General features: G+C 40.9%; 1 pseudogene; it reads left to right on the top strand.

The window, feature by feature from the left end:
- Positions 1–10,618, top strand: part of LOC118331782 — a 23,936-nt pseudogene that overhangs the window by 811 nt on the left and 12,507 nt on the right.

Genomic DNA, 10,618 nt, shown 5'->3' with positions numbered 1-10,618 from the left:
AACTCTCTCTCAGTCTGTGGAAGGAGCAAGTGAGTGTGTATGCACACACACTTATAAAGGCTGTATAGAGTGGGAGTGAGAGTAGGAGGAGAGGAGATTGCCGGTGCCAAACATTGTGGGTGAATGAATCTGAGAGAAAGAATAGGAGAAGGAATAGTCATGCCTCTTGAGAATGGAGGATGGGATTTTTTTTTTTCCCGTCTTGGAAAAAGGAGAAGAAGAGGGAGGGGTTGAGGGATAGGAAGAGTGAAGGATGGGGAGGGGGCAAATTGCCTCGCTCCAGGCAGACCTCAGAAGTGCTGACGGGGTCGAAATGGTCCCCATGGCAACAGTGGGACGCTTGGATCTGAGGTCTAGATGCCCTTGTGAGTGTGTATGAGGATTGGGTTGGGGTGTCCTGCAGGTATGTGTATACGTGTGTTTGTAACAATGAGCAGACAAGAGGCAGAGTCGTACAGAAGCAGGAGGAGAATGAAGCACCTCAGTACAGATAAGCCTGAATAAATACACTCCAGAAAAGACTGAGAGTCCCATGGAGCAGAGAGAATTTCAAACATCACCATCAAGACAGGGAGATCCAGGTACACACACACACACACACACACACACACAGGAAAGTACCTAATGGTTGCAGTTTATTATAAGAGTTTTGCAGTTGAAACTAATGCCTTTATTGATGTTTAATAAATAATTTACTAATTCTTCTTATGTGGTATTTATAAGAACAACTTTTGGTCTAGCCCGATTTTAGACCTTTTAAATTGCAGAAAAGTCTGCTTATTGACTTATTGATTGGCTATTTCCCTTGGCTGGGAATGAGTTGAACTCATAAAGGTTGTTTGAAGTGGAATTACAGTTATAGCAACTCTTAAATCAACGTATTTCTTAGATCAATCTAACAAAGATTAAGTTAACTGCTCCTTGCAAAAGCTGCTGCATCTGCATCAACTGAAAATGATTTTGACACATTGGATACAGCTACTGATTGATTAGAGCAAAATAACAACAGAATCAAACATAAAAAGACTGATTATCCCTGTAATTAAAAAAATATCTCTCTAAATGGCAAATGCCTGAGTTCTAAATGTTAGTAAGTCATTAATGAAGATTAATGGATGTAACTAATGAGCCATCAATTCTGCAATGACAAATGTTACTAAAGCCATTAATAAATGTATAAAGCATTAAAAAAACATTTTTCAACCATTAATAAAAATACTAGTTACAACTTGCCTGTGTCGTATCAACATGACCGTGTGGCTTCGCCTCGAAGTGGTTACTAAAGGTGCACAGGCACACATCTGATCCTGATAAATAATGAAGAAATAAACGCTGTCACCACACGTACACACTCATACACACAAAGTGGGTAGTATTCAAAGACCCTGTCATTTGTGCAGTGGTGAGTATGTGGTAATTTGTGATGGAGGTGGCAATCACAGCCACAATAACAGACCAGGAGGTACGATAGAACGCATTAACCCTTCAACACCCTTTTTTGTTAATTGTTCATTGTTAATCTGTAATAATCAATAGGTTTGTAGTGATTGGACTTTTTTCACTTGTGCTCAACACATCACAATTTTGACTAACTTCTTACCATCAGGTCCTATTGACCTTCAGTGTGAAGGATCATAAACTCCTGACTGAGAAGAAACCAAAGAATGCTGCACACTCGATCACTTGTACTCAGTTCATCATCAATATTTCATGTGTGGGCTTCTTTGGTTCCTTCACTTGTTATTTAGGGCTTAATTATCTTATTTTATTATCAATTAATCTGCCAATTATTTCCTCAATCTATAAATTAGTTAGTCTATAAAATGTTTAAAAGGTGATGTTTTTCCGTCCAAAACCCAAAGATATTCAGCACCACATTAGAAAGCAAACACATATATACATTTATAAAGTAAACATCTATTCAGAATAGTGTATTTTTGTGTTACTGTATCAGTATGTTGCTAAAAGGTAGTTACCTCTGCTTGTCTGTGTGTGGCTAATTAGAATTGTGGTGCTTCGAAAGAAGTTTATAGTTCACTCCCACATTGTCAAGAGTCCCTTTGGGACACACAGAAACACAGACACACACACACAAACACACACACACAAAGGAGTCAAAGGTTTGGGTCAGAGGTCAGCGGTGTGTTGGTTGTGGATGAAAGAACAATGGCTGGGGAATCCTTGCTGCTGAAAACAGCACTCCTTGTCCCCTCTTCCCACTCAAGCTTAGCTCAGCACTTGTGACACCGAGTAACTAGTGATGGAGAGAGGTCCGCAGGCGTCTTCAGCCTCGGGCAGGAGCTGCTAACAGGGCTTTGATTGACACATTCAGAGGGAGAAAGAGCCCCATTGAATCCTGACGGTGCCAGTTGGATAAAGCACTGCATTGAATATGTGTGCGTTGCCGATGCCATGTGTTGCGAGTCTGACTCACAGATCAGGGTTACATCATCCTGCCTGGGTGCCGGAGTTGATATATTGACTCTGACAATGTCACATGTAGGCCTTGGAGCGCCACGGAAAGTTCTGACAGCACTTCTGGAAGTGTAGTAGTTGTGCTCCATTCATTTTGATTTAAAGCATTTCAGGAAGTTTAAAACACTGACACATTGTGCAATACAGAAACTAAACTACGTGTTCCTAAGATGAACGACATAATTACTCAATTATAATAATCGAAAATTGAATGGTGTGATTGGCTGTTTAGACTGCGTGGTAGTTTTTTTTATCTTGAGGCTGTGCTTTGTCTCTGTAAAAACTGTATTGGTATTGACAGTCAGCAGAGCTTATGTCCACTAGTCCATCCATGATTGTGTAGGGTTAATTCAATTGTATTGATGCATGTCCACAACACCAACAGGAAGTCCTATTGAGAACCTCTCATCCATTGATTGCTTATGTAACTGTTTGTTTGCTTAATATCTGTGTGTTCTTCAGTGTGGCATGTGTCTCTGCATGTGCAACAACACCATGCTGCACAGATCTAGTTCTGCATACCTGTCAACCTGTTTTTTATTTTATTTTATTTTTTTACATCTTTCATGTCTGTTCCAGCCGATTACTTATTCATTATATGCTGTTTAGCTGATGTTTTCTCTATGGGAGTTATATTGCTCTTGTCTGTAGCTTGACAGCTTCGAATTTTCGATTCTAAAACTGCAGACTGGCTCAAAATGTAGTGTATGTTCTACTTGTGTTAAGGTTGTAATCATAGTAGAGCAAGGCTACTATACTTTGTATATGCCTTAAACTGGTTCTTTTTAAGCTGTTCTGTGCATGTGCCTCAAAGCTAACACAGGGAAGCAGATTATTTAGTAGTAGTAGTAGTGTGGTAGCGGTTGTGGGGGCTGTCTTGTTACACCTGAGACACACCCACAAGAAGCAAAAACTATTAACATTAACACAGCCACTCAGTTTTCCTGCTAATCTGTGTTTCGCTGTAGTCTACCACACATTGTCCCTGACAGTGACTCCACTATCGGAGAACTCTTTTAAACTTATTGGATGCATGTAGATGTCTCAATCAAACACTTGCCTTAATGTGGATGTTTGCAGTGAGTAGCCAAGTTAAACCTGGGGTTGAGGATTTTGTAGGATGTAATGCTTATCATAATTTAAGCGAGAGACACTTTTCACAAAGCAGACTTAAAAAACCACCAAGATTAAATCTTCAAGATGAAGCTAGCTATTAGATTTCATCACTCACCAGGCTTGAAAGTGAGACCGTATCTCTTTTGTTGTCGGTTTGCAGTCCTGATAGGCCCAGCTAGAAGACGGAATAGTTCTGTGAGTTCTGTGGGTTTCTAAGAAAAAAAAAGTCAGTGTGTGCGTGTTGGGATAAGGGCTTATTCTGTTGGAAAAGCCCCCTCTTTTCAGCACTCAGTGTTGGCAGGTATGGATTTGCTCAGGCTGAGGAATGTGTTGAACTACTTCACAGTTTTGGGGGCTCCCAGGGTCCCAGTTCAAGAGGAAACTTGATCTTCACTATTGATTCTGGTCCTGATCTGTCTTGACAGTGAATAGGCACTTGTTGTACGCTGCAAAGTCTTCATGCCCTTGAATATAAATATTGTACGATAGGGTTGGGTGATCGTCTCTATTTTCATGTCGTCATGAAATCGCCAGGAATGACTGGGAAAAAGATGTCACAGTCAACAAAATGTTACCATGGAGGACACCATAGTTTATAAAACTATAAACCAGCACAAAATGAACGGTTGCCAACATAAACCACCATGCGCTGAAAATATATATTACAGACGCTTACAAAAAGTAACATTTGCATTGTGGAACATATTGCATTTTACACCATAAAAACCTAAAAACTGCACAACCAGCATTAGGCCAAAGCATGATGGGAAAAGTGGACTGTTGCTAGGGGAGAGTCTTTGGGATTACAAACCGTAGCTGGCTCCTTCCAGAGAGCAGCACACACTGCTCAGCTGACATTGCAAAATGTAAATAATATTTTTCGGTGCCCTTTTATTGGGCATCAACCGTTTCTGTGCGTATTACAGACTTAAATAAACGCTTCAGTTCGCGGTTACGCCTGTGCGACACAGCGAGCCTGCACGGAGACGGGGCAGACACACAGCTGCAGAGATTAATATGAGAGCGTAAAATCAAAAGTCCGTGTGTCTGCGCTTGGTAGGACAATATCACAGCGCCATGTTCCAATTAACAGTTTTAGTTTATCTTTAATATCACAATCAAAATCAGATCCATAATGTTAACCACTCTCATGGAGCGCAGAGCAAAGTTTTAGCAAGCAGGCGTATGGAGAACGGAGATGTGGGGTGTCAGATCTATGGAAAAGACATGGTTTGTAATTAAGGACGTAAAATTCACTTGCCTATTAACGGGACTCAGTAGGCGGACATGCTGCTCCACCAGAAACATCTCTAAATACACAGTAGGGAACAGATTCTAGAGATTGTTAGATCATCGTTTTGACAGTGAAAACAGGAAAACCAACCATCAATGCTCCCTTTAATCGTCAACATAAGATACGATCCGCACAAGCCTGTTGTACAAGAAATGATAATGACTGATTCCCGAGCAGGAAGCGCTTGCAAAACAGCACCAGTCTCTGGAGTACGTGCTGGACACTGAACACCGCAGGACAGAAGTAAAGCGAGGACAGTCTTCAGCTTTTATACCAAGTGTTACAGAGTCAGAGCATGACATAAATGAGTGGGTGTGAGTGTGAGTAATATGTGAGCACTCAGATGGTGCTAACACAACAAAGTCCCAACTACACTCTGTGTGCCTGCAGCCACTTTTGAAGTATGCGTGTGTGTGTTTTGTCCTTCGTATTTATGCATGTGCACATTTGCATAGAGAAATCAGCGAAGGCACAACCTGTTCTTCCTGTTAAGTGTGACGTGTTTGCTGTTGGCTTTGCCACTGGAGTAACACCCACTCCAGTTCACTTTTGCTCCAGAGAACAGCACAAACTAGGGCTGCGCCTAAAGGCTATTGTTTGCATGTAATGGTGCTGTGGCACTACCGAATGGCACTGTGCCACGACGCTGAAAGCCATCTCCACAATGGCAGGAATATGATTCCGAAATCCAAATCCAAAAAAGTACTCAGAAATGATACTGAAGATATGACCCCATGTCCTCCATGGCGGCAAAGAAAAAGAAGAAGATGACTTCCTGCCTTCTTATACAAAAGAAATGAAATTCATAGGATGGTGTGGGCTAGCTTAATGAAGAAACTGAAAGAGGAAGGGAAACTTGAGTTGAGAGAGGGTCACAGAGTAACACGAAGAGAGGAAGATGAGCTGCCGAGAGAAAAGCTCATTTTACTGCACTTTTTACTTTCAAAAGATCTCATTAGTAAGTAAGATTTTCCTAAAGTAAAGTGCAGTACAATGAGCTGAACTTTCTCATATGAACTGAAGCAGTGCTATGTTATCCTCATCTAATATCCTACTCACATTTTTTGCCAATCAGTAATGTGAACTAATGTGAATCATTAATGTAAAACTGGGAGTTGCGCAGTTAGTAGCTGTGTGTTCCTGTTAGATAATAAGATTCTAATGGAAATTCTACTGAAATAATATGCTCAATCAATGCGCTCAGTGCATATACTATATTGATTTCAGTTTTACACCAGGCATTAATTGCACCCACAAACTCAGGGATATTGATACAGTCTGTTGTTTTAATGTTATTGGCATTCAAGTGATATTATAAGAGTGGAACTTTCCATAGAGCTATGCAGCTGCAGTTTGTCATTTTAACAGACATAAAACAACAGCACTCGAGTTAAAAAAGGACACATTTCACACATTTTCGCACACATGTTTCTCTGTCAGTGTGAATGTTGAGTAGAAAGAGAGCGAGCATGCGCATAGGAGAAATAGTGGATGAAGGAGGGGGGGTGGTAGTGTTTGACTAGCTCAATAAAAGGAGCCTTTCAGCTGCACTGGAAACAATTTCCAGCTGAGGGGACATTTATATTAAAGCTCTGCCTTGCCAGCACAGACTGTTTGTGCGTCAGAGCAGCTAGCTAGCAAGAATCAACTGTCCCTCTTCCTCATGCATTTTGGGACAGGCTGCCGTTTCTAGATCAGTGCTCAAATCTGTCCTGATATTCGAACGTCCTGTGCCAGCGCAGTCGGACAGACAATACGTACTGGGGGAATTAAAAGGGTCAGCGCTGAGACTCTTCGGGTCCCAGACAGGGCAGACACGAGCCACAGAGCGGTCATCCAAAGGTCAAGCCTCATCGACTGGATGTTCCAACAGGATCAGCTGGCCTCTAGTCCTCGCTCACATGCCTTTTAACCCAGATTCTTACCATGTTGTGGTTTTCAATTAAAGAAATACTGTACTTTTTCCTGCGTTCAAAATGCTTTTGTACTCAGACCCAACTCGACATAGACCAAAAGCAATGCAGCATACATGACTGTCTTTACGTATCGTAGCTAATAGGGGCTACAAATAATTATTGTTTTCATAATCAGTTAATCTGTTGATTGATTGTTCCAATTTTAGTGATATAAAAACATCTGAAGAGCTGGGGCCAGAAACACACAGGACATCCCTGGTTGCAGAAATAAATGTTTTATTTGTTTCCTCATGAAGTTGTTGTCCACAATGTTTGGTGGCTGACAGTTGGAACACTTCCACTAATTCGATGGACATGAAACTCTGCCGAATCCGTAGTACAAAAGATTATTTTGTGTTTTCGGTTTAAAATTCAGTTAGGTCTGCCACTAACGGCAGGTGGTGGCACTACATTACTAGTGTTGAATACAATCTGCAGCTCAATTGTATTTCTTTTTGTAAAGTAACACTGAGGTTTTCATTTCAAGAAAAATCCCAAATTGGAATAGAGAATGGGGGAAAACAGAAGTTGTTTTGTTGCTTGGTAACCATCTCAGAGTTCATCTTGCAGGAGCTTGTGTGTCATACCAAGCACTAACTAAACTATAGCCTTAATCCTCAGCTGATAATGTGAGTCAGCTTCAATACTGAGGCGCTCAGGGGTTTGCCACTATGTGAACAGACACCGATAATCCTTGCTCGTTTTTCATATTGCACTATATGAATTTTATGTTTATCTCAACCACTTGATGGTCTGATTCTTGTGCTGAAAGATTGTCAAGTTGTGCTGAACAGGATGTAACAGTGCATTTATGATGTACTTAGTATTTAAATTTGTGAGCTGTAGTAGCAAGAGTGAATGTCAATTAGTAGGAAATGTTCTTGGCTTGTTGCTGAAAGGTTGGTGTGATGTCAGTGGAAACAGCAACAGGGAGATGGAAGCAGGAAACCTATCTGCCTTTGTTTGCATATCACAGTGGGAAATAGTCAATGAGAAATAGAGAGTCTGAAGAGGTCAAAGAAGAGTTGAAGATAGAGCTCAAAGAGTAGACAGCTAGAGACAAAAGTGTGTGTGTGTGTGTGTGGGAATGGCAGACAGAAAGAGGGAAGATGGAGAGAGGGTATATTTGGCCTTCATGCTGTCTTGCACAAATTTGTCATTCCATGTTGGACGCTATGGAGCACTATGAGTATGAATATATGTAATGATCCCAGGAGGGGTTGTGTGTGTGTGTGTGTGTTTCATGTGTGTGTATGTGTGTTCTTATCTAAACGAGCTGGCAGTAATGAAGCATTGGACCTTGTACTAGAATGATTCAGGGCTTTTCCTCTGTTTTTTTCTCAGTTTCTTGTAATGAAGAAGTGTTGGTTTATTTTGAGGGAAGCAGGAGAAGTGACTTACACAGAGGACATCAGATATCGACCTATAGTTTAGTTTAATTACACATTTTTGTGAAGTGGCTTCTCTGTAACAGAGATCATTTTGGCTAAATATAGGGTCGTGAGCGTGACAGCAGCGTTCACTGACTCTTAAATCAGTGTTCTAGGCTAGTGGGTTTGAAAGCTCAGATGTTTGTGGGTGAGTACGGCTGGCACATTTTAGCTAAGTTTAGCTGACTTCCATTTAGCTCTGCACAGAACATAGCTCAGTCAGCTGATCTTGGTACAGCTACAGTTCATGGTTCAGTGTGGTTTGGAGCTCAATAGGACCATTACGGTTCAGAGATGGCTGGTACAGTAATGCAGTTCAATTTTTATCACAGTGCTGAATAAACGGGGCTGAATCTCTGAATGAAGTGTGCTTCAGTCTCAGAATGGTCTTACACTTTAAGCTTCCTCTGCATGCACCTTGTCGTGAACTACTCATATTAGGATTTAATTCATTATTAAACCGTTTAGCATGGTTGTAAACATCTTAATTATGGTGATGTAACAGGAAGAAAAACATCCCCCAAACAGCACACCTTGGACGATTATGTCATCTGTATCCATATTTTTTTTTTCTGCCTTGCGGTGGAAAAATGTTTGTTAAAGATCTTGATTGGGTCCCCAGCCAGCACCACTCTCCTACCGCACCGCCTCCTCCTCCTCTTCCTTGTTGCTGCCCTGTTCCTTCCTGTTGTTGCTTGTGTAAGTGGTTGCCTCCACTGTCTCCCCACTGAGGCTGCCTTGTTCCTGTCGTGCACGACGCAAACATAACCGGTGGCTCAGATCTCTAACCAGACAACAATGAAAAGAAAACAACTAAACAAAATGGAAACCACTACAGATGCGTGTCAGACACACTCAGTGTGTGCCTGTTTTTAATCATTTATTCAATTAGATTTACTTATCAGCACAGACTAGTGGAACTGGGGAATCCCTTGGGCTTCTTGGTGCGAGGTGGATTCTCTGTTGAATTAACCCTGGTAATTACTGAAGCCTTAGTTTGTGTTGCAATACATGAATTATATTGTGGAGGTGTAGTAGAGTGAAATCGAATACAACAATGCCACAAACAGCCATGAAAATGATCAGTGTTGAATAGTTTTATATGTTAAATATATGCTTTTCCAGCTAAGTCTTAACAAAAACTGAGCATTGCAGGCGTCACAGAGATATTAGTTATTGCGGGGTGGTTGCATTAGATTACACTATAGTATGCAGGATTCTTTGGTATTATGTCTAACCCCTGTAATCTCCAAATAAGGCTGTTAAATGAATGTGCAAACCTCAATGTTTGTCTACCTTTATTAGGTCCAGTGCTACTTATTATTATTATTATTATTATCGTCATCATTATTATTAGTGTGTGTGTGCTCTATATCAGTGTTAGTGATTATAAACTCTCAGGGGACTGTAGATGGAATTTGCTCAGAGAAAACACAAGTAAGAATCTGGTCAAGCGCAATACATTAATAAGTTTTATGTTTAGTATTATACTCGCTGCCTTGAAGAATTTATAAAGTGCTTTCATTGCATGTGAACCTGCATCTATTCCTGTCATTGCCTGCTGCTTCATCTTCATTCCTGAACAAGCCTAGAATATGCTATGTGTGTGTGTGTGTGTGTGTGTGTGGTAGTAATACCCCCGGTTGTTTCTGTCCAGTGCCATCTGGTAAATTCCAGCACAGAGGGCATTTTGGCTTGCCAACAGTCTCAATCAGTGTGTGCCTCTTTCTCTCTCTCTCTCTGTCCCTCTCTCTCTCTATCACACACACACTCACATGTAGACACACATTTTCTCTTCTACACACACATGGCATCACGTGAGTTGTGACTGCAGGCCAGTACTCTTTTCTGAGGGAGAAAAAGAAAATGCAGCGTTGTGGATGTAACTGCTGTCTCCCAGGCGTTTTCTCCTCTCTACTCTGATGTTGATTCTCTGTTCTGTCTCTCACAAGTTTCTCCTTTAAATTTCTGCTAAGCCTTTATTGTGTCTGAGAAAAGGGACAAAGATAGAAACTGAAAGGGAATGGGTTTTGAAACTTCAGTGTGAGCAGCAATGTGCTGTGCTTCCTCAATAGAATGAAAACCATCCTCAGAAACCCTTTTATAAGTTTCTTGAAAGGTTTTTTCTCTCACAGAGAGACGTGTACCATTAATTTCAAACTTCATGCATAGAAAAAAGGGAAAGCCAGCTAATGTTTGTTTTTTAGTTTAAAGGACATTGATCAATACTTGAATTTAGTACCACATGTCAGAAATTAATGAAAAACATCCATCAGTATTTCCCAGGGCACAATGCGACATCTCCAAATGTTTGTCGACCATCAGTCCAAATCCCAAAGATATTCAGT

Source organism: Morone saxatilis, unplaced genomic scaffold (genome assembly GCF_004916995.1).
Source record: "Morone saxatilis isolate NCDOM2014 unplaced genomic scaffold, NCSU_SB_2.0 Contig20, whole genome shotgun sequence".
NCBI classification, from domain to species: Eukaryota; Metazoa; Chordata; class Actinopteri; family Moronidae; genus Morone; species Morone saxatilis.
This window is presented reverse-complemented; position numbering and strand designations above follow the sequence as displayed.